This window comes from Trichechus manatus, unplaced genomic scaffold, assembly GCF_000243295.1.
Source record: "Trichechus manatus latirostris isolate Lorelei unplaced genomic scaffold, TriManLat1.0 scaffold00069, whole genome shotgun sequence".
NCBI classification, from domain to species: domain Eukaryota; kingdom Metazoa; phylum Chordata; class Mammalia; order Sirenia; family Trichechidae; genus Trichechus; species Trichechus manatus.
This window is the reverse complement of record NW_004444005.1, coordinates 4,190,333-4,213,830: the sequence shown is the minus strand read 5'-3', so window position 1 is coordinate 4,213,830 and position 23,498 is coordinate 4,190,333. Positions and strand designations below refer to the sequence as shown.

General features: G+C 55.6%; 1 protein-coding gene across 2 annotated transcripts in view; it reads left to right on the top strand.

The window, feature by feature from the left end:
* The first annotated feature begins 554 nt into the window (after positions 1-554).
* TCF20 (transcription factor 20) overlaps positions 555-23,498 on the top strand; it is a 177,869-nt gene continuing 154,925 nt past the window's right edge. For both annotated transcript variants that reach the window (XM_023734590.1, XM_023734589.1), the window contains exon 1: positions 555-572. The gene's annotated coding sequence lies outside the window, so the exon portion shown is untranslated. The remainder of the gene's footprint in view (positions 573-23,498) is intronic.

The window sequence follows — 23,498 nt, the reverse complement described above, 5'->3', positions numbered from 1 at the left end:
TGAAGGCTGTAGTCTTTGGTCTTCATCAGTAACCCATCTGGTAGAGAAGACAAAAGGCACAGTTACCCCTCGGGTTGGTAAGTGTTGTGACAGGGAGCACGGAGGCAGCGAGGAGAAGGCTGCAGAGCTCAGGAGAAACCGAAAGAGCAGCAGCGGCCACTGGAAAAAAAAACGCAAAGAATAAAACACGAAAACCTCCACCCTCACTGCCTGAGCCCCTTCTTCTTCGCAGCCAATCACGCATCAGCATCGCCGGCCGGACGACCAATCAGGATCTTGAACAAGAGTCCCAGTCGCAGGCCAAGGCTTCCCAGGGGAGGGAGGCTTGAGCCGACGCGCCCCGGCCCCGCCCCCGCCCCGCCCCGCCGCGCCTGCCTGGAGACCCTTGGCCGGCGTCCGGCCGCTGGGGCCGCGCATTGTCCCAAGGGCGCAAAAAAGCCGAGCGGGGGGCCCGAGGGGAGCAGCTACGTGACTCGGAAGGATTTATAACATTTTCTTTGGCCACCAGCAATATTGCAAAATGTATGAAAGAGACGGCGCAGCCAGGACAGGAGCGTGAGCGCGCGAGCAAGGTAAGCAGCCCCGGGCGGGCTTGTTCCGGGATGGGGCACCCGGAGAAGGTTGGGGGTACTTCCCACACTGCGCGATGTCGCAGGATCTGCGTCCCTGGCTGCGCTATGAAGGGTCTCGTGAGCTTCGGGCAGTGTAGATGCGGCCTCTGAGCTGATGCGTCTCCGGTGACCCGGGGGCTGCCGGGGCAGTGTAAACGCGGCCCCAGCGCTGAGGCATCTCCGGTGACCCGGGGGCTGCCAAGGCGGTGTAGACGAGCGCAGACGGTCTGGCTGAGGCGTCTCTGAGATCCAGAGGTAGTTTAAACTGGTCCCCAGGGCTGAGGTTGGCAGTCCCCCGAACTCGCGTCTCGTAAGACTGTGAAGACGCGGACCTAGACTGAGGCCCCCTCCGGCGACCCAGGGGCAGATGAGGCTGTGTGGACACGGGCTTGTGGTTGAGACGCCGCAAAGCCCTGAGCAGGTGTAGACGTTGGCCGACCCGGAGCGGAAAGTTTCCTGAGAGCGCGGAGCGGTGTGGCGGGGAGGAGGGTCCCAGCGCTCAGGAGCCGCGCCTCCAAGAGCTGAGAAGCTCTCACCTGTCACCGTCTCCAGCTGCCTCCCGGGGCGGAGGAGCGCCTGGGAGGTCCCCCAAGTCCTAGCCCCAGGCTGTAATCCGGGCGCATCCCCCTTGCTCCCTGGGGGCTTCGTAGAGTTGGGGGGAGTAACTGAATCGAGTCTGGAGGAAGATGGGGAGACTTCATTTCGAGCCTTCCGGGCTTGTTCATCCAGCCATACTCTGCCCTGCCTGGAGCTTGGGGTATCCTCATTTCACCCGTGAGCAATCTGAGGCACAGAGAAGCTGCCATATGCTGGTGATCAGCTGAGGGGACCCAAACCTAGTCCGTCCAAACCCAGAGCCTGGCTTTTTCTGTCCTTCCACTTCTGCCTTTGTGAGGAGAAAGGATGTCTGGCATTGGGGGGGCCAGTGTTGACGGGATTCGAGGCGTGGTGGAGGTGGTGCTGGATTGGGACCCCTGGGTCTGCCTCCAGCTGTCTCACGTGGCTGCAGGTTGTCCCACAGCACCTGCGAGGGAATGAATGGAGGACGGGAGGTAGTGGCAGAGAGAGTACTGGGGGATGAGGCTAGCACCCACCTCCCTCATCCCCAGGGGTGCTGAGTCTGGGGCAGCCCAGGTGGGGTGGGGCATCTTTTAGCACTCTCTGCTGTAGGGGTCAGAAGACACCAGACCCCAGTCTCTGCCACAGGTAAGGGCAGAAGAAAGCCCAGAGAGGAGAGGAGAGACCCAGGTGTCCAGGGTGGTTCTTGGGTAGGCTCAGTCTCATCTCCCATTCTCTCTGTGCCCTCTGTCTCAGCTCTACTTCCATACCCTTCTAGTCACTGTGATTCTTCCCACCACAGGGCCTTTGCTCGTGTTTATTCTTTTGCTCAACAAATAGTCATCAAACACCTCGTATGTGCCAGGTATGGGCAACTCGGCTGGGAACAGGGCAGACCCAGTCTCTGCCTTCATGGGGCTTCGAGACCAGTGCAGGGACATCGACAAAGAACAACAGTCAGGAAGGGGACAGAGGGAGCTATGAGAGTGCAGGCGCATGAGGAGGCAACCTTAGGTGGGTGTCCCGGAAGGCCTCTCTGCGGGAGTGACACTGAGCCAGAGCAATTAATGCCTCCTCATCCTTCGGGCCCCAGTGCTAGTGTCACCTCCTCCAGGAAGCCTCCCGGACTTCCCTGACCTGACACTTCCCCTATGATGGACTCTCATAACCTGAGGACCACCCCCTCCATGGATATACTCGTATAACTATTTGATAAACAGTTGTCTCCTCTTGTGGACTGTAAGCACCCTGAGGGCAGGACCCAGATCTCCTCTGGGTATACAGTAGGCAAAGTGCTAAAGGAACTGGTAGGATCTCCTCAGAAAAACCGGGACTGCTGAGCTGGGTCAGACGTCCAGATGGCAGGCACTTTTCTTTCCCTTCCCTGGCCTGAGTCCTGGGCTCCACACCCTGTTCGCTGATCACAGAAACAAAGTAAAAGAAACCAGCAGGCCGGTGGGGACAGTGTGAGAGGCCTGGCGCAGACAGCCCACTGCAGCGCTAGGGCTGGCCCGCCAGAAGGGGGAGCCTGCCTGAGGAGCTGGGACAGGCACCCAGAGTCCCCCTCACGTGGGGAAGGGTATTTTCTGAGCTCTGACGGGCCTCTTTCTTCTGTCCCTGCTCTCGAAAGCTGCTTGCCTTCAAGTGCTGCTCTGGGAGGACGTGGTGGCCAGCAGTGCCCCCAGGATGGCCAGGGTACAGGGCCACAGTGCTTGCCTGGCTCCTCCGCCCCCCTGGGTGGGTAGGAGCCGTGGGCGACACCTCTCTGGCCCGGAGTCAGCCCTTTGGGCCACAAATAGCTGCCCAGGTGCCCTGCAGTGCACTTGAAGCCCTGACTGAGAAGCAGAGTGGGACTCAGAGAGACTGACTCTCATTTTTATTTTTCGTGGTTCCTGGTCACCATGCCTTTCCCCTTCCCTGGCTCCATCAGACCTGTGCACCTGGCACCTTGCCTGCCGCAGATTACGCTCTCACAGATGCTCGACAAAGCTTTTAGCGCCCACCCCCTTCAGAGACTGAGCTGCTGCCACGCACGGCTAGAGAGCAGCTCCACGCTCTATTCAGCCTCTGTCAGGGACAGAAGAAAAGCGGCCTCCCCACCCACCCGGCCAGCCGCCCTCCTGCCTGCAATTGCTTTAAAAAATTAATTTGCGATGATTTACTCCCTTCTGTTCTGTAGGGATCTGTGGGAATCACCAGCATTTTAAATATGTATTTAAATCAGTTTCACTGCTCCCCTGTAAACCTCAACTGCATCCCCCCACCCAACAGAAAGAGCACTGGATTCGGAGTTCAGGCCAAGCTCTGCTAATGATGAGCTGTGTGACCTTGGGCAAATTACTTAACCTCTCTGCGCCTCCATTGGCTCCTCTGAAAATGGAGGTTAATGATAATCCCTCCCTCACAGGGTGTGTGAGGATGAAATTAGATAACGTTCAGGGAAGAGCTGTGCAACGCCTGGCCTGTGTCTTCTGTTCCCTGTCCTGGCTGTCCCACTAATTAGCTTGGTGACCTCGGATGAGCCACTCAGCTGCCCCTGGCCCTCCATTTCCTCGTCTGTAAAGCACAGGGGTTGCTCTAGGAGGGGAGGCACAGAGCCCCCAGCCTGGAGCTCTTACTCGCTATCAGGGGCCTCGGTTTACTTGGAAGTGCACCCCCCCCCGCCCCCCGCCCAGCTGTCTCTGCATCCGTGCCTGCAAGGTCTCAGGGCTGTGTCCCCCAGGGCCCTGCAGTCCCTGGCTCGTTCTCACGGCCATTAGCGTGATGTCACAGGTCTCAGAGGTGGCCTCAGTGGGCGCGTGGCCAGGCCACCAGGAGGCTGGGACCCTGCTGGTCTGTGGCCGGTAGGGCTCCCCCCACGGGCCTGGGGTCCCCCTTGCCAGTTGTGTGCGGCAGCTTCCCAGGCAAAGCCATTTCCATCTGTGTACTTTACGACCCCTCAAGCCGAGTCTGAGTGTAAATTAGTTCTACCCTCTGCTTTTGTTGGCAACTGTCGGCTCCTTGGAAGCGAGGGGCTTTGTCAGAAGAACAAAGCTGCGTGAGGTTTTTCTGATTTGGGGGGAGCGCGCGCCTGGGGAGGCCTCATTGCTTGCTTCTCCGTGTCAGCCGCCAGCCCTGGCCTCTCAGACTCTCTGGTTTTGTTTTGGGTTTTTAAATCCTCTGGCTTAGAAGTCACATATGTTTGTGTGTGTGTGTTGGCTGAGGGGTTTTTTTCCCTCCTTTTTGGCCTACATAGCGTTTTCCGGGGAAGCTAATTCCAGGGACTGAACTTTTCAAATCACTCCTTCAACAGCTTTTAAAAATCTGGACCTAGTTACGCCTGTCATCCGTGTGTAAAGATTTAGAAAAAAATTCCAAACCCAGGGGTGGGCAACCGTGATGATGTACGGCTTCTGGCAGCGCCCTGGCGGCAGGCCCGAGGTCAAAGCCGATATGTCAAGCGGCTCTTGGGGGGTTGGGGGGCATTGTCTGCTCGGCGCCAAACATCTGGATATTTAGACAACATCTGGGTGGCTGGCTTTTTCAGGTTTCTTCCCGACATTTAATATCACAGCCATTTCTCCTGCCTCCCACCAGCCACACCGCTTCTCCTCCCAAACACACCCAGCCCCTTCCCCCGCCCGCCTGACGCCTCAGAAACATCCATTCTTTCCAATTCCCCAGTGTTTTCCCCCTACCGGAAATCTGATGGGCTTATGACATCATGGCTGGCTACTGAGCGATGAAGTGGTTGCCACAAAGAAATCCGACAGATCGCCTGGATTCCGAAATCACTTTCCCTCCAGCTCTAGCAACCGCGGCGTGAAGTCAGGCGAATTTGAGCTTTGTTTCAACAACAGCAGCAACTAAGCATTGCCCTGTAGTCAGTACAGTTTGGGGGTGGGGGAGGGGGAGGAAGCAAACAAACCTTTTGGGCAGCATTCGCTTTTAATAGAAATGCTGGTTTTTATGAAATGAAAGTGGCTGATTCTCCAGTCGGAAACTGCCTGTGAAGGCGCTTCCATGTCTGTTCCGTTTTTGTGCATCCTGAATTCACTAATAAAGAACTGGGAATAGTTTATCTCCCTTCATTATTCAAATGGAATGGATTTTTTTTTTTCAGGCCCATAACATTCACAGGGTAAATTGCTGGTTTATGTTTTTCCAGGAATCCATTTTTACGGTGTGACCCTGGACCTGACCTGGTCTGCAAACATTGTGTTTCTCTCTACTGGTTTTCCTGACTGTGAAACTGTTCAGAGGGCGCGGTGAAGCTTACATGTCATTCTTCTCTGGGCGCAGCTCATGGGGATGAACGGTGTACCAGCAGGGCAGGGATGGGGACCAGCCAGCTGAGGGCCTTCTTCGGGTGGAAAGTCTCTTCGAAAGGAGAAAGGAAGGAGGGCAACCCATTGTCTTCTCTCCCCTCAAAAGGGAGCAGGGATCCCAGAGATAGTTCCAGGCTGAGGGGTCACTGCAGGACCACGAGATTCAGGTTGAAAGGAAGTTCAGGATTTCAAAGGCCGTGCCTGCCCAGCCCCCAGCTAGGGCATTTGGAGTTCAATAGACAGGGCTGGAGCCCTAGCTCTTCCATGGACACCTCTCAGTTTCTTCCCCTGTAAAATGGGTACAGTGGTCCCTGCCCTGCCTACTGGAGAATCTGGTGGTACTGACCGCGTCCCAGCTGCTCAGCCACACACCAAGGGCTCCTGGTCAGTCTCTGAGCTTGGAGAGGCAAGTGTGGACTCTGGAGTCGAGTCTGACTGCCTGGATTTGCATCCCAGCTCTGCCACTTACTACCTGCATGACATTTAACTGTACGACAGTCTCTGTGCCTCGGTTTCCTCATCTGTCAAACCATAATAGGACCAACCCCATACCTAGGGCTGTTGTGAGGATTAATGACTTTGGAATGGCATCTGGAACATAGTAAGTGCTCACCAAGCATTAGCTGTTATTATGGGATGTGCCCTGAGCCCAGCAGGTGTGTTGCCAGCTGAGGGCTGTTGGGTCTGGGATGGGATGGCGTCAAGGTGAGCACAGGTGGTGGATAACAAGGACTGAATGGATCATCCTCGTCTCTCTGTACAGAACTTTCTATGGCTTCCCATTGCCCAAAGGGAATAAAGCCTGCCTCCTTATCTGGCCCCCATTACCTCACACTTGGGCTTCACACACTGCTCTTCTCTCCCCTTGCTGCGTCTGTCTGTTCATCCTGGCAGCCAAGCTCACCACTTCCTAGTCCTAACGGAATAGGTCACATTAACTGAACACTGCCACCATGTTGTTCTGCGCACTTTACGTGGATTAACTCGTTTGACCCTCATACCAACCCATGAAGGGAGTACAGTTATCGTTCCTATTTTGTGGAGACAAAAACGGAGACCTCAGAGGTTAAGTATCTGGCCCAAGGTCTTGGAGTCTGGACTGGCCCCAGTGGGGTGGGCCCCTGCGCCGATACACTTAATGCGGGCTCTACTGGCTCCCTTGGGCCTTCGCTCCTTCTGTGTCCCCACCTTACCCCCGAGGCAGGAGCAGCCGCCTTCCCAGAATGCACACCCCATCCCTGTCTGCCAAGACTCCTAGGCCACCTCGGCCAAGAAGCCTGCCCAGATCACCCTTCCGAATCACCAAGAACTGCTGGCGGGGCCACACGTGCCCCTCTGGGGTGTGGGTTTCCATGGTCGGCCCTGGGGCTGTCTGTCTGCTTCCCCTGGAGGCCTGGAGCTGGGCTACCCCGAGGCCCTACAGGCTGGCTCGGCAGGCATTTATTGAGGATCTACTGTGCATGACCTGGCGATCCACACAGCAGGTGCCCGCATCAGCCTGGACTTGTCTCCCCAGCTCCAGACCTGCCTACCCAGTGCCTTCACCACAGTTCCACCTGGTGGCCAGTGGGCAGCCCCAGCCCGGCAGCCCAAAGTGAGCTCCTGAAATTCACGCCAAACCTGCCCTGTCTCAGGTAATGCCACCTCCAGTTTTCCACTCCCTTACTGAGGCCAGAATCCTTGGGGTCATCCTTGACTCCTCTCTCCTGCCTCCCTCAGTCAATCCATCAGCAAATCCCATTGGTTCTTCTTTCAAAATATATCTGTGGTTTTCCCTTTGCTCCATGTCCACTGCCAGCACCCCTGTTGCTCGCCTGGATGGGTGCAGTGGCCTCCTCACGGGTCTCCCTATTCCCCCTTCACCCCTTGTTGTCCAGTCTCCATGCAGCAGCCAGAGTGGTCCTGTTAGAACCTAACGTGGACCCTGCACGGGTCTGCCCAGAACCCGGCAATGGCTCCCAGCTCACCCAGAGTCCAAGCAGAATCCTGCCTGTGTTCCTGCCTCGTCCCCTCTGACCCCAGCTCCTACAACCCCCCACCTCACTCACAGACCTGCTTGCTGTTCCTCCAACATGCCCAGCGTGTTCCCACCTCAGGACCTTTACACATGCTGTTCCCTCTCTCTACTGTACTCTTTCCTCCTGGGCCAGGCTCTGAGGACAGAATGGGAAGGGGCCACCTCCAACAGCCCTTGCCCTGAGAGCAGCCCCATGGGTCCCCGTGGGATCCCTGTCGGGGGAGGTGTGGTGTCCAGGCCTGGGCTGAGCCGGCCCCCAGACATCTGCTTCCAATCTCATCTGTCAACTGGGCAGGGCTGTGGCTGGCACCTTGAGTAACTGGAGACCCCAAAATGACTTTTGGAAAGCATGGCTTTGAGGACAGACATGGGCCTCGCCGCCACTGACCGTCACCTTTGAGTGAGAGCCCACATCTCGTCTTGTCTTTAAAATGACCTCCCTGCTCTAATCATAGCCCCCACCAGCTACCCCAAAGCCCCAGCCCGCCCTCCAGAGCTTTCTGGTGCCCTGGCTAGGAAGTTGCTCGATGCCAGGGACCCAGAGAGCTGGGGAGTCTCACCCATGGTCTCTGCCGTGGAGCTGCAGGCCCAGGCCATAGAGCTGGTGTTTACTGAGAGCCTCCTCAGTGCCGGACTTTGTTTACACTTGCTCTAATAATTCTTGGGGTGGGGCCTACGATCTCCGTTTCACAGGGGAGAAAGCCGAGGCTCAGTGAGAGGAAGCGACTTGGCTAGAGCAATAACAGAGCCAGGCCTGTGGGACTCCAAAGTCAGTGAGCATTGCCTGTCCACCCCTCCCGAGGCAGCCCCTGGGAAGGAGCACTGGCTTTGGAGCCCTGGAGTGTAATGGGGCACCTTAGGCTGTGGAGGAGTACAGATCCGGCACACTCCTGACTCTGCCTCATGTCTTTGCACATTCAGTTCCCCCTGCTCACCATGCCCTTCCTGGTAGGATCCTTTCTACCCTCGTTCCCACCAGGCTTAAGAGCCACCCCGTCTGTGAGGCAGGACAGCGCAGCAGCAAAGGCACGTGGTCAGGAGTCTAGCAGGCCTGTTTTCAAATCCTCTCCTTCACCCCCACTGAACCTGGAGGGAAGAAGGAAGGGGGAACAGCATGCGAGCAGAGGGAACAGCATAGGCAAAGGCAGGAGGGTGTGAGTAGGCCTGCAACAGCCGCATCAGTTTGGAGAGATGTAGCCGTGATTAGGGCAGATCAGCCCTTTCCTGGCTCTGGGTCTTTGCCTGGCCTGCCCTTCCCCTCCTCCTCCTGGCTTTTGTCCTGTAAGTCCCTGCTCAATGGTGTCCCATCACTTCCTCCCTGAGCCACTATCCCCCACACACTGCTCCTTCCCCAGTGTTCCCACAGCTCCATGCTCTGCCTTGATTTGGGCAGTTGAGCAGTCAGTGACCTGGGCTGTGCAGTCTCTGTCCTGCCAAGTACAGTGGTAAGAGCCTCGACTCAAATCCTGGCTCAGCCCCTTACCTGCTGGGTGACCGTGGAGAAGTTGCTTCACTTCTCCGTGTCTCTTCACCTGCAGAATGAGAGTAGCAGCCCCCACCTCACAGGGTTCCTTAGGCGACTGAATGAGGTTGTGCTCGTAAAACAGTAAACCACCCTGCTCGGAAAGCCAGCCAGCTGGGACACACACGTTCATACACATCATCACTATGACTTGTGAGTCCCTTGAGGGCGGGGCCTGATGTCTGGTGCCCAGCCCATGGTAAAGCGGAGGGGGTCTCGGCCATCACTTCTGGAACCAGTGGGCATCCATTCTCTTGCTCAAATGTGGATTTCTAATCAAACTAATAATAATCTAAATAGTTATCATTTATGGAGTGCCTACATCATCCTGTAAATCCTGACCACCCTGAGACGCAGAAGTATCAGACCCATTTTGTGGACAGTATAATTGAGGCTTTGAGGGTCTAGCCTGCTTGCCTAAAATCCAGTGGGTTATGGGCTGAGTCAGGATTCGCATCTGGGTCCAGCTGACTTTGCTGTGCTGTGTGTTGGTTGGGACCCTGTCCTGTTACGCCCCTTGCTGAATGGTCCAGACGCACCTCCTTCTCTTCCTATCTCTATGCCACCCCTCAGAGCCATTGGGGTAAGAGGGTGTGGATCTGGGGACCTATGGGGGTCAGCTCAGGAGTCCTGTGCCCTATAACACATACACACAAGCATGTGTACACAGATGCACGCATACACAGATATGCACACGTACACAGATACGCACACGTACACGTACACACACACACACACACACACACACAGACACCCCCCCACACATGGTTGTGGTGAAATGAGTTCCTTAATGAAAAAGGAAAAACCAGCTTGAGAGATTTTTCCCCTAAGCCCCGAGGAGTTACCTTTGCCCTGGTTTTCTACCCTAGAGGGTTTGTTACTTTTGTCCAGGTTGATTGACATTTCCTGGGTAAGCTGTAAACAACTTGCGGTTTAAGACTTTTGTCTGGCCCTGGGCTGCAGCCTGCCCTGTGATTGGTATGCACCTTGCAGGGATTGGTTAATAAACCATGCAAATGAAGTGACTATGAACTATGCAAAGCTTACTATGCAAATAAAGTTTCTGTGGTCTACTGAGAGGGGGTTGGTCAGTTTGTGGACTTGGTGGGAGGGCCATGCCTTGAAACTGACAGAGCTGTGTATATAAGCAGCCAACCCCCACAGAGGATTTTAGAGACAGAGAGAAGCAGGAAGAAACAGAAGGAAGAAGGAGAAAAAAGCAGAGAAGCAGAGAGAAAGACAGAGAGAAGGAAGAAAAGAACCTCCTAAACGAGGTGTAACGCAGGTCAAGGGCTGTAACACTGAAGGTGGTGACAGGCCCAGAAGACGCCCAGCGGCAGAGCTGGCAGCAACCCCAAGTGGCAGGGCCAAGAGGAGGCCCATGCAGACAAGAGGAGCTGAGAGAGCTGTCCTGCACCGAATGAAGGGAGACTTTGCCTACATTCTTCTTGATCCTGAGTTGTACCCTGTTACTTCTTTAATAAACCACTTAACTGTAAGTATGGTCTGTGAGTTCCATGTGGCTATTGCAACGGATTATTAAACCCAGAAGAGAAGCAGAGAGTGCCGTGGGAGGGATGACTGGTGTCAGAATTGGTAAAAAGTTTGGAGGGTGGAGGTATGTCTGACCTCCGCCTCAGGGGAGTCAGCCTTGGGCTGATCTTGATTCAATTATCCCCCTCTTAAGTTAGATAGGTTCTGATGCTCCTGCTACTCCTGCTACCATTTTATAGTGGCCTACAAGCTCGGTTGGGTCTCCAGAGCCATGTCTGACTTGTCTCCGCAACTGCAACCCCTGTGAAGTCCCTGTAAAATGCTCCGGGTTGAGCTGTCACCACTCATCGATTTGTTTCCTTGGTCTCTGAGCTGTCAGCACCGGTGCCCGCATCAGCACGTCATTCACAGGGTCAGATGGAGCTCGGGGACTCCCCACTCCGGCTCAGTGTCCTTGGCCACCCCTGGCCCAGTTGGAGTGGCAAGGGAGGCCCCAACTCTCTCTGTGATCCAATCTCATCTGGCACGGGCAGCCAGGGGAGCCTGGAACTTCACTGGGGGAACTTGGACAACTCACGTGACCTCTCTGAGCTTCAGTTTGTCCAGTGGCACTGTGACCACAGCCTGGCCACTCTGTCTCCCCGGCCCGGCAGGATCTGAGGCTCGATTGGAAAATAAACGTGGAGGATTGGAAGGGGGAAGAGAGTGGGAGAAACCAAAGTGACAGTGGCCAGGGGTAGCATGCAGAGGAGGCCCTGACTGCGGGGTCCACCTGGGCCCAGCTGGAGATGGTGCTGCAGAAATGGCTCTTGAACCACATGGGGAGATTGGCCACCCCTGGGGTATCTTCCCTGGAACTCCACCCTGCAGGTCACCAGGGCTGTGCCCATCCCATCGGCCTCTGAGAGAGATCAGGCAGCCCTCCGGAGGGGAAGGTGGTTTGGTTCCTGAGGGGCCTGGGCCAGGAGGCTGGAGGACTCCTGGGGGCCCGTGGGGGGCCAGAACAGCTGGTGGTCAGGGGATAAAAGCAGTGATGGGGCAGGTATGGATGTTGTGCCTAGGGCAGATCAGCCTGGGAGGAACAAGCCTGGACACCAGAGAGGTTCGTTCATTCATTCATTCATTCATTCTGCGTGTGTTCATCCAGCACCTCACATGTGTCCGGCAGGCCCATGCTTAGTGCTGGGGACACAGCAGTGGACAAGACAGACAAAACCCTGCCTGTGTGGAGATCACATTTTAATGGAGGGAGACAGATAAACAACGTGATAAAGCAGTAAAATGTATTGTGGTTTATTGAACTACTGCATAAGTGCCAAGGGGGAGAATAAGGCAGGGGAAGAAGCAGAGGTGGGCTGTTTATTTGTTTGTTTTTTCCCCTAATTATAAATAAGATGACCAAGGAAGGACTCACTGAGAAAGTGGCATTCGAGCAAAGACATACGGCAGGCAAGGAAGTGAGTCAGGTGGCATTCTGGGGGAGGAGCGTTCCAGGCAGAGGGAACAGCCGGGGCAGGGGCGCAGAGGCACAACCCAGGTAGAGCAAGGAGGCCATTGTGGCTGGAGCGATGAGAGCGAGGCGGAGGGGGAAGCAGATGAGCTTAGAGAGGAAATGGGTGCCAGATGGGAGGGCCTCCTGGATCACCCGTACAGGACCTCTCCAGCAGCTGAGTTGAGAATCGACTCGGGGAGGGGCAGGGGCAGAACCAGGGAGTCCCAACAGGATGCTGTTGAAAATAATCTAACAGGATTTGCTGATGGATTGGATGCACAGGGAGAGAGGAGAGGCGTCAGCGATGACTCCAGAGTGTTCTGGTCAATTTGTTGGGAAGGCTGCTAGGTGTAGAGGCTCAGCCAAGGCCCTAAGGGAACCTGGAGACCCTCGGGTGGGCTGGGACAGGACCAGCGAGGAGTTGGGGGTGGTTCTTTTCTAACAGTCAGATGTCTGTAGTCAAGAAGGGCCCAGTTTGGCAGTCACTTGTGGATTACAGAGCTGGGGCTTCCTGCGTCCCAGCAGTTCATGGTGCTACACCGATCCTATACCGGCCCTAGAAAGGGCCATCCTCTGGGGTTCAAGAGGCCATGGGCCAATCTGAACCCCACCCACTCATCCCTCCTCCTTGTGTATTTGTCCATCCTTCTATTCACTCTCCTCCCATCCCTCCCTCCTCTACATCCATTCCTCCTTCCTCTTCCCTATCCTTCCCTCCCTCTTCCCTTCTACCCGCTGCCCCTCCTCCCATCCAGCCAGCCCTTCCTCAGCACCTCCACAGTGCCAGGCACAGCCCTATGCACTGGGGCCGTGTCCATGAACTTGGCAGACAGGCCCCCCTGCTCTCATGGATTTCACCTCCACGGTGTCTGAGCCCGAAGCAAATTCACCACAGGAGAAGTCCAGAATATGGGCCCATGGGCCAGGACTTTCTGGGATACTCTTAATTCTTTCCAATTTAAGGTCACTTGACAAGTTTGTGATTTGGTGGTTAAACATTTCTAAGTCATTTCAAATAAAGTGGTGATCAGAAGAACTCCCGGTCGGGTCAGGCTTCCTGGTTTGGGTTCCAGAAAAGACTGGCCGAGGCTCAGGGAGAGAAGGGGGAAAGGGCATTTGGGGTGGGAAGAACAGCACGTGCAATGGCACAGCGGGGGAGAGTGAGGAATGGACGGAGCTTAGAGAGCCCGGAGCCTGGGTGGCCCGCACGCCCACCTGGATGAAAGCCAGGCGGGCCGACCAGGCAGGGTCTCGTGGGCCCTGCTGGGGCATCTGGCCTTTGTTCTGAGGCCAGTGAGGAGCCATCGCAGGTTTCTGAGCTGGAGAATGACTCACCCTGTGCTGACTTCTAACTGTGGTGGCACCTTGGAGGACAAATGAGAAAAGGCAAGTGGTTTGAGGCAGGGAGGCCAAAAGGGAGGTCGTCGCCTCGGTCAGTAGTGGGCGTTGAGGCCTGACCTCAGGGTGCAGGGTGCCAAGAGAATGGGTGTGGGAAGCATCACAGGGTGAGTGGATGGACCTGGTGGGGCTGGACAGCGCCGCCTGCTCAGAGGACCTCACCCCAGATGTGCTCCTCCTGCAGTGCTCCCACCTCGGGAAGTGTCCCCACGCCCGCCCGGCTCTTTATACACCGGAACCTGGTACCATGCTGGACTCCCTCACCCCACACTGGTCCTGTCCCCAAGTCACTTTGATGTTGGATCGCAAATTCCTCCCTATTGTGACCTTCTGCCTTATCTGTGTAGGCGTGGCCTAGGGCTAGACCTGCCTTTACAGGCCTGGGCTAAGGCTGTGATCTCCTCTTGGCCTCCCGCCTCCTGCTTTGCACTGCTGGTTCATCGCCTACACAGCAGCCCAACGGATCCTTCTAGAACCGGAGTCTGGCATGCTGCCCTCCTCATCCTCATTAGTTTGCCTCACTCTAGGAAAGCCTGCCCAGCAGGGCCCTCCCCTCTTCAGCCCCCCAGCTGCTCCACAGATCCCCCCCGCCTCCTAACACTTTCAGGCTCAAACTGAGCTTCCTGTCCTCGCAGCACTCATTTGGCACCTATTCCATGCTGCCACCAGGCTTGCATCAAAGGTTGGGAACCGTGTGAGGGGACAGAGGCTCAGTCACGGGATGTGGAGTCAGGCCTGTCTGAGGCAGGACATCTGACCTGAGATCCAAATGATGAGCAGGAGGGTGGGGGATCAGGCAGAAGTGAGCTGGACCCATTGGAGGATAAAGGGCCCGGGCCCCACACCTGGTACTCTGACGTTGCTTCTCATTGTCTCAGTGGTGGCTTGGGAGGGGACAGGTGGGCAGGTCAGCTCCTGTGGGTCTGTGGGGCAGGACCCTTTTGATTTATAACAGCTTTATTGAGATATAATTCACGTACCATGAAATTCTCCTGTTTAAGGTGTACAATTTGATGGTTTTTAGAGCATTCACAAAATTGTGCAACCATCACCACAATCAACTTTGGAGCATTTTCATTACCCTAGAAAAGAATGCTACCCATTAGAAGTCACTCCCCTTCCCGCCCCCACCCCCCACCTCCCTTCTAGGCCTCCAAACCAAAACAACCCCGTTGCTGTCAAGCCGATTCTCATAGCGACCCTATGGGACAGAGTAGAACTGCCCCATAGGATTTCCAAGGAGTGGCTGGTGGATTTGAACTGCCAGCCTGTTGGTTACCAGCTGAGCTCTTAACCACTGCACCACCAGGGCTCCCTCCTAGCCCTAGGCAACCGCTAAACTACTTTCTGTTTCTTAGCTTTGCCTGTTTTGAGCACTTCATAAAAATGGAGCCTTTTGTGGGTGGCTTCTTGCACTTAGCAGAGCGTGTTTAAGGTTCAGCCATGTTGTAGCATTATCCGTACTTCATTCCTTTTTGTGGCCAAATAATATTCCGTTGCACAAACACACCAAACCGAAAAACCAAACTCACTGCTGTTGAGTCAATTCCGACTCATAGTGACCCTGTAGGACACAGTAGAACTGCCCAATAGGGTTCCCAAGGCTGTAAATCTTTATGGAAGCAGACTGCCACATCTTTCTCCTGTGGAGCGGCTGGTAGGTTTGAACCACCGACAGTTCAGTTAACAGCTGAACACTTTAACCATTGCACAAGCAAACCTCCCTACAAATACACCACATTTTATTTATTTATTCATCGCTCGATAGCCTTTTATGTTGTTTCCACTTTTTGGCTATTAAGCTGTCGTGAACATTCTCATACAAGTCTCTGTGTAGACTTATACTTTCATTTCTCTTGGGTAGATGCTGAGGAGTGGAATTGCTGCGTCTATGGTAACTCTGTATTTAACCTTCTGAGGAACCGCCGGCCTGTGTTCCAAAGCGGCTGCACCATTTTCCATTCCCCACGGCAACGTATGAGCGTTCCAGTTTCTCCACTTCCTTCCAACACTTGTTACTGTCTTTTGATGTGTGTGTGTGGTGAAATACATATAACAAAATGTTTGCCATTTTCAACCGTTTTTACGTGTACAATTCAGTGACATTAATGACGTTCCTTGTGTCATACAATCATCACTACTGTTTCCGAAGTTTTTCATCATCCTTAACACTCAGTGCACCTGAAGCGATAACTCCCTATTTCCCCTCCCCCTAGCCCCTGGTAACCACTCAAAGCTTGGTCTCTATGCATTTGCCTGTTCTAGATATTTCATGTAAGTGAGATCATACAATATTCGTCCTTTTGTGTCTAACTTATTTCACCCAGCATCATGTTATCAGGCAGGGTTCATCCACGTCATAGAATGTGTGAGAACTTCATTTCCCTTTACAACTGAATAATATTCCATTGTACGAATATACCACACTTTGTTTATCCATTCATCTGTTAATGGACGCTTGGGTTGTTTCCACCTTTTAGCTATTGTGGATAATGCTGCAATGAATATTGGTGTACAAGTATCTGTTTGAGTCCCTGCTTTCATTCTTTTGGATATATACCTAGGAGCGGAATTGCTGGGTCATATGGTAGTTCCATGTTTAACTTTCTGAGGAGCCGCCATACTGTTTTCCTCAGTGGCTGTACCCTTTTATACTCCTGCCAGCAGTGAATGAGGGTTTCAATCTCCCCACATCCTCATCAACACTTGTTATTTTCCATTTTTCTGATCATAGCCATCCTACTGGGGGCAAAGTGGTATCTCACTATGGTTTTGATTTGCATTTCCCTAATGACACCAAGCATTTTTTCATGTGTTTATTGGCCATTTGTATATCATCTTTGGAGAAATATCTATTCAGATCCTTTGCCCATTTTTTAATTGGGTTATTTGTCTTTTTTATTATTGAGTTGTGAGAGTTCTTTATATATTTGAGATACAAGTCTCTTATCAGATATATGATCTGAAAATATTTTCTCCCATTCTGTGAGTTGTTTTTACACTTTCTTGATCAGGATGTTCTGAACTTGCAGCACAACAGTTGTTCATTTCGATGAAGTCCACTTTATTTTTTTCTTTTATTGCTTGTGCTTTAGGTGTCATACCTAAGAAACTATTGCCTAATCTAAGCTCTTGAAGATGGATGCCTGTTTTCTTCTAAGAGTTTTATAGTTTTAGGTCTTACATTTAGATCTTTGATCCATTCTGAGTTAATTTTTGTATATGGTGTGAAGTAGGTGGGACTCTATCTTAAGTGCCCTGGGAAGCCCCTGGGAAGGGATAAAGGGACCATGAAAGTCTGCAGCCCGCCCCTTCCAGGGGCCTGGGCTTGAGGCCACTGGGGCTCCTGTGTGCATGTGTGTCTGATTCCGGACAGGACTTTGGCCTGTGGGTGGGTGTCATCTGTGTAAATCTTCCAGACTTTCTCCACGCAGCGATTACCCCTTCTGCCCTTGTCAATACTGAGAGCTGAGAGGGGTGGTGGGGAGGCGGGGAGGAACCCTGTGCCCCAGGCTTGCTGTGTGTCCTCAGGCCAAGCTTCTAACCTCTCTGGTCAACTCAGACAGAGTCCAGGGTGGGGAGATTGGGTGAGTTGATTCAGAGAGGCCACAAGAAGGTGAGAACATATGAGCAGAGCCAGTTCTGGGGGTGAGATCACTTCTGACCCTCTCCGTGGGGCCCCTTCTCTGGGGCCTGGGAGGACTGTCTTGCTCCTCGCAGCATCCTTTGTGTTCTTGCCCCAAACACAAAGGGTGCCCAGTCGCCGGAGGCTCTGTGCGGGGTCCCCAAACCCACATTTCAAAGCAGGGTTTCGTTTGCTGCACAGTTCAAGTCCCCCTACCCTGCCAGCCCTCTTTGGGAGTCTGCTTGGGCAGCACTGAACACAATCCTAAGCTCAGGAGCTGGTGGGCCGAGGGCCTTGTGAATAAATCTTAGGCCACGGCAATATGTGGTGAAACAGGTCCTGGATGTTCAAAGGCGCTGTGTCAGAAAAGACTTGGAGAGGATGGACCTTTGAGAGCTGGGCTTTGAGAAGGGATTTTGCCAGAAGAACAGGGAGGCCAGCATTCCAGGCCAAGGGAGGAACTTGGGCAAAGGCTGGGAGGTGTAAGAGAGGATGGCAGAGGCGGGGTTCAGGCTCAGTGAGGGTCGGCTAGGTGGGTGGGACCTGGCTGTGTTGGGGGAGAGGCAGAAGGTGAGGCCTGGCCCCAGGAGGGAGGAGCTGGGACACCAGGCCAAGGAGCCAGGCTATGACCTCAGAGGTCTCCCTGAGGGGCTCCAGTGTCCCCAAAGGGGGTGGACATCTGCCCCCTGAATTGCCCCCATCTCCAGCTCCCTGGTTCCTGCTACCTTAACCAGCTTCAGATACCACAAGGCGACTACTTCACAAAGACTCCAGGGCCACCCGCCCATCAGGGCCTCAGCCCTGGCCCCGCAGCTGGTTTTCATCTCAAGGAAAAGGAAAAAAGCCAGTTCCTTTCAGGGGTGACTGCAGAGAAGCTACCACCTGCTCCACGCCTGCTGTGACGCGGCCACAGCCGCCACTGTGACAGGCCAGCCGCCTCGGTGGCCCAGAGGTCAGGCCTGTGGCTTAGCGGCCGCCTGGCGGGCAGGCAGCAGGAGGGAAGTCACAGGCCTGCGCTGCGGAAGGGCTGCCTGCCAGGGCAGCCGCAGCCCCTCGGGCCAGGCCCTCCCTTGCCCTGCTTACTTAAACTTCCCTGAACTTTCCACAGTTTGTAAGTTGAGCTTCTATGACTGAGAATCAAGTGAAACGGTAAGAAAACAGAACCCAACCACAGCCTCCGGCTGATTCGGCTCACATGTTTAGGGGTACTTTCTCGGGAAGCTGGGCTGAAAGCAGAGGAACAATGCTTGCTGGGCTTGTCATGTGGGGTCCCCTCCTCCTACGGTCCCTAGCCTCTCATTCTAGCTTGTGATCCTGTCATTCACTGTCAGGCTGTCAGGCACCCCTTCTGGGAGCCCATGGGCACCTGGTCTCTGCAAACGCACCAGTACACAGGCCCTGCCCTCAGGGGTTCAAAGTGCAAAGCAGGGAAGTGGGGTGGTGGAGGGAGAGGGGCAAGGCAGTTTGAGGGGGCACAGGCCCAGATCCGGGGTCCAGGATGCCCCCTCCCGACACTGGAGAGGGAGCTCCATGTGAGGAATTCTGAACTGTCCTTCAAGGAGGGTTGGATTTCCAAAAGGCAGTGAAGGCATTCCAGGGGCGAGAACAGCATGTGCAAGGGCTGGCACACTGGGGAGGGGGCTGCGGGCTGGTGTTGGGGGATGGTGGACAGACAGGAAGGTTAGAAGCCAGCTGGGTTGACTACCCCTGAGCCGGTTTTGTGTCCTCCCCCCCACCTCCCTGATGAGCTCCTAAGTGCTGATGAGAGGTCCCCTTCTTAACCTCTGCCCGCCCCTGAATCCACTGACGTCCCGGACCCCTGCCCAAAGGCCTGCGGGCGCTGTCCCAGGAGACTGACTGGGTAGAGACAGTGACAACGTTTTTCTCCTTTTCTGGAGTGGGCCTCGGGGCTTGCTCCACACTCTTTCCCGCAGTGCCCCAGCTGGGCCTGCCACCCGCGCACGGGGACCCCCTCTGGCCCTGCTGGCGCCAGGCTTTGGCAGGCTCTGGGCCCCGAGGCCCCTCTGCTCGCTGATGCTGCAGCAGCCGGTGGGCTCAGAGCCGCAGTGTGAGATTTATTGTGGTTTTTAGGGGGCGTTTAGGAGCCGATGTGATAATGTCTGCGAACGCACTTTGTAAACTGTAACGGGGGAGTGCCGGGCGCACGGGAGCTCAGCCCCCAGATGCCATCCTGGGCTCAGCCTGGAAGCCCCTCCAGGCCTGGGTGGGCCGGCGGTGGGCGGGCCCGGAGAAGCCCTGCCAGGCTCTGGGCCAGGAGTCCCAGGCTGCATCTGGCATCATGGTACAGGCCTCCCCGGGCCTGCGGGGGCCGTCTGTGTCACCAGGCAGCTCTGGAATGAGCTGTGAGCCAGAAAATTGCCCGGGCCCTCCCTCACCCGAGAGGCGCAGTTGCAATGCGGTGACAGGGACACGCTTCTTGGCTGCAGAGTGGGAAGGACTCCGTGCTGTGGGGGGCTGAGGGGGGGGGCGAGATAACAAGGGGACAACGGCTGCCTGTGGGGAGGCAAGGGGTGTCTCTGCCATCCACTCCTCTGAAAATACTTGTTGAGCACCCACTGTGTGATGTGCTCGGCCCTGTTCTAGATACTGGGGGTACGGCAGGATCAAGACACACACAATCCCCACCTCACGGAGCTATGCTCTCTTGAGGGAGAGAGGGAGAAGACAGTCAACTGGTGAATAAAGACGATGGTTTTAAAAAACGATCGTCACCATTGAAACAGCAGACCATGGGAGCTGGGAGTTGGGAAAGGCCCCTCTGAGGACATTTGGGTTGTGAAGGAGACGTGTTTGGAAAGCCGAGGGCAGAGGCTTCCACAGGCAGGAGCAGCAAGTGCAAAGGCCCTGAGGTAGGAACCAGGTTGGTGGGTTCTAGGGATCCACTGTGACTGGAGTGGAGAGATGGGGAGGTGAGGGTGGCTGGGGTTGGGCGCACAGGACCTTGGGGCTGGGGAAGGATTTGGTTACCCTCTGTGTTTGAGAGGCCACGAATGTCTGAGGGGCCCTTTGGTTTACGGAGTCCTTTGGCCTGAGTGTCCTTACTCACCGTCACCCTCACAGGCCTCATGATCACTGCTCAGCAGACAGGGAAGCAGAGGCATGGAGGGTGGAGCGGCTTGCTCAAGGTCACACAGCCAACAAGTGGCAGGGCCAGGCAGCTGGGACAGCAAAGCCCCTGAGTGCACCCATCCACCCATCAGGACCCTCCGGCAGCTGCTCTTCTGGTCTCTCTGAGGGTCCCTCACCCTCTCTCTGGGTGGGCCCCCTCCATGGCCTCTGGGACAATCCTGGGCCCTGAGGGGCTCAGGTTGTCCCCCTACCACTTGCCGACCACCACTGTCCAAGGTCTGCAGGCCAGGCAGTGTCAGGCTCCCAGGAAGGCTGGACAAGGGGCCGCCCTGGGTCAGGTGCCCCCAGCTGGCCATTGTGTGGAGCTGTGGCCAGGTCCTGTGGGGCCTGTCTGTGCTTGATCCTGGAGCTGATGAGGGGCGGTAGAAGGGTCAGGTGCAGATAGCACAAAGAGGCTGCTGCTGCAGGTACTGCCATGTCCCCGTTTTACAGCTGAGTGAACCGAGACCTCCCCAGGGGACCCCAGCTGGCAAACAGCACAGGTGAAATTTGAACGCAGGTCTGTCTAATTATTTACTACACTAAAAATCATGCTCCGTGGTCTTATGAGGACAGCAGGAGGGTCTACTTGAGCTTGGGATTGGTAGCCTTTATTAATCATGACAGTGATGAGGAGCAAGCTAACGCTGTTTGAGCGTTACTGCATGCGGGGCTCTGCTCTAAGCAGCGGATCTGCATTATCTCATTTAATCCTCAGCACAAGCAAAGAGGTGGGAACTGTTGCTAATCTCCCCATGTTACAGATGGGGAAAGTGAGGCCTAGAGAGGTTAAGTAACTTGCCCAAGGCCACACAGCTGGTACAGTGGAGCTGGGATGTGGATCCTCCAGGGCCCAGGCTCTTAATCACTCCCTGCTCCTGTGGCCTTCATCAAGGTCACAAGCCTTGAGCCTTATGATTGCCAGGCTGTGCTGAGTGCTTCTGCACCCATTGTCCATGCCATCCTCATGACGGTCTCTGAAATCAGTCACTCTTCTTTGCAGCAGCCCCTGTGCTTTTTACGGATGAGGAAACTGAGGCCTAGAGCAGGTAAGTCCGAGCTGGGAGGGCAGAAGTCAGGATTCAAACCCAGGCTGGCTCACCCCACAGCACTTGCCCCCAGCTCTCTGAACTGTCCATTAAGGAGGGTTGGATTTCCAAAAGGCAGTGAAGGCATTCCAGGGGCCAAGAACAGCGTGTGCAAGGCCTGGTACACGGGGAGTGGGCTGGGGCTGGTATCTGAGGGGTGAGGAAACAGAAGGGTGAGAAGCCTCCTCCTTGGCAGTCTGCTGACTTGTTTACAGAAGCTGGGGCTGTTCACCCGTATCACAGGTGGCACACTCAGGCCCCGGCAGGTAGTATGTGATTTTGTGCACGGGTGTTGGATGTTGAGGGCACCTAGCTGGGCCTCCCAGATCCACGGCCACTGTGTTGAGGGGGTGGTTGAGGAGGTGGGGACAGGGTCCTGGGCCTTTGCCAGCATGTGCAAGGCTCTGAAGGGAGGCCTAGAGGAGCCAGCTCTGGGACTCAGGTGCTGTGTTTCCTCATTGCAGACTCGTCCCACCTCCTAGACTAGGCATTGGATCCAGTCCTGAAGAGTCTCACCTCTCTGGGAGGCAGGGCACTCTGGAGAGCCACACAGGTTTCCAGCTTCGTGCCCTATCAGCCTTGTGACCTTGGGCAAGGTCACCCTCTCTGAACCTGTTTCTTTTTCTGTAAAATAGGATCATGGTGACTGGCTGGGTTTGTGATACGGATTATTAGTCAAACCTAGCCTGTGTCTGGTGGCTGGAGAGGGGCAGCTTGGGCCTGGCCCCGGCCCTGGCCTCTGCTTGGGAAGCAGCAGGGGAGGGGGTACCCAAGAGGCCCGCCTGGGGGTCTTCACAGCTGCCGTGGCCCAAGGAGGGCTATCTGGGCCACTGTCCCCACCACAGGTGCCGGCCAGCTGCCACCCTCAGACCTGTGGTCCTGAGCTGGCTGTGTCCTCACAGGTGCCAGGGAGGCACCCGCGCCTGCCCACCCCCAGACTCCACCCAGGCTGACTGCACCTTCTGGGAGGGCTCTGATGCCAGGCTGAGGGCAGTGGCAGCAGAGGCCCCGACGCCTTGGCAGTGGGAGTAAGGTGGAGAAAAATGAAGCGTGGAAATCATTAGCCTCCTCGGTTGGTGAGAGCCACCCCGAACGAACATTTGGGGCTTTTAAAATGAACATCAGCTGCAGGGACTGGTGCCCTGCGCCCACCGCGGCCCAGGCCACCTCGCGGAATCCCAATCCCAGCCACTGTCTTTCTGTAGCTGCTCAGCCAACACTTACTGAGCGCCTACTGTGGGCCAGGCCCTGAGCCAGGATGGGAGGGAGACTCCAGCCAGACAGCAGCAGCCCTGTGGTGATGAGAGCACAGCCGCAGAGGCCATCGTGCCAGGCGGCCAGGAACAGGCCGGGAGGAGCCGGCGCCATCACCCCCTGGAGGCTGTCGGGGCAGGGATGGGTTGGGTGACCACTGGGGGTGGGGGTGGGCTAGGAGGCTTCCCAGAACAGGGGCTTTAAGGGGTGAGGGTGGCCACTCCACAAGGGGGACCTGCAAAGGCCCTGGGAAGGGCTGGTGCAGGAGAACTCAGGTGTCTTTGGGGCCAGGCAGATGGGCCCAGTGGGGACTGGGGCAGCTGCCCCACCAGTGTTCTGTCAGGACAGCTGCCAAGTGGCAATGCGGGAGGGGGAGGCTCCTGCCAGAGCCTCTATATTTCAAACGAAGATGGAAATGTGGGTTTTTTTATGTGAAAACTCCCGCTTTTTAAATGGGAATTAATTCTCAGTAAAACCAAAACATACTGTGGGGGTCAAACCATGCATGGTTTCAGGCTGGATTGGGCCCCTAGGGCCAAGAGTCTCCCATCGCTGGTGTCAGTGGTGGTCAGGAGAGGGGGATGTGGGGGCAGAGCAGGCTGGTTAGAAAGGGGGCTGGTCTGTGATAAGGCGGGGGCAGAACAGGCCGGTTGAGTGGTGGGGGGTTTGTAGAGTGGGGTAGGGTGGGCCAGTTGCATGGTGGGGGACTTGGAAGGAAATGGGGGAGTGCAATCGACCCACTGGATGGAGGTTTGTGAAGGGAGAGGTGGGGGCAGAATGGGCGGGTTGGATGGTGGGCGTTTGCAGAGTGGGGTGGGCCGGTTGGATGGTGGGGGCTTTTGAGGGGAGGGGGCGTTGGAATGGGCTGGACGGCGGGGGTTGGGTAGTAAAGAGGGAGGTGGGAGCGGAATGGGCTTGTCGGATGGTGGGGATTTGTAGCCGGGGATGACGGGTGGGGTGGGCCTAACCCCCTACAAAGTGCGACAGGACGTGGGGGGCTGTG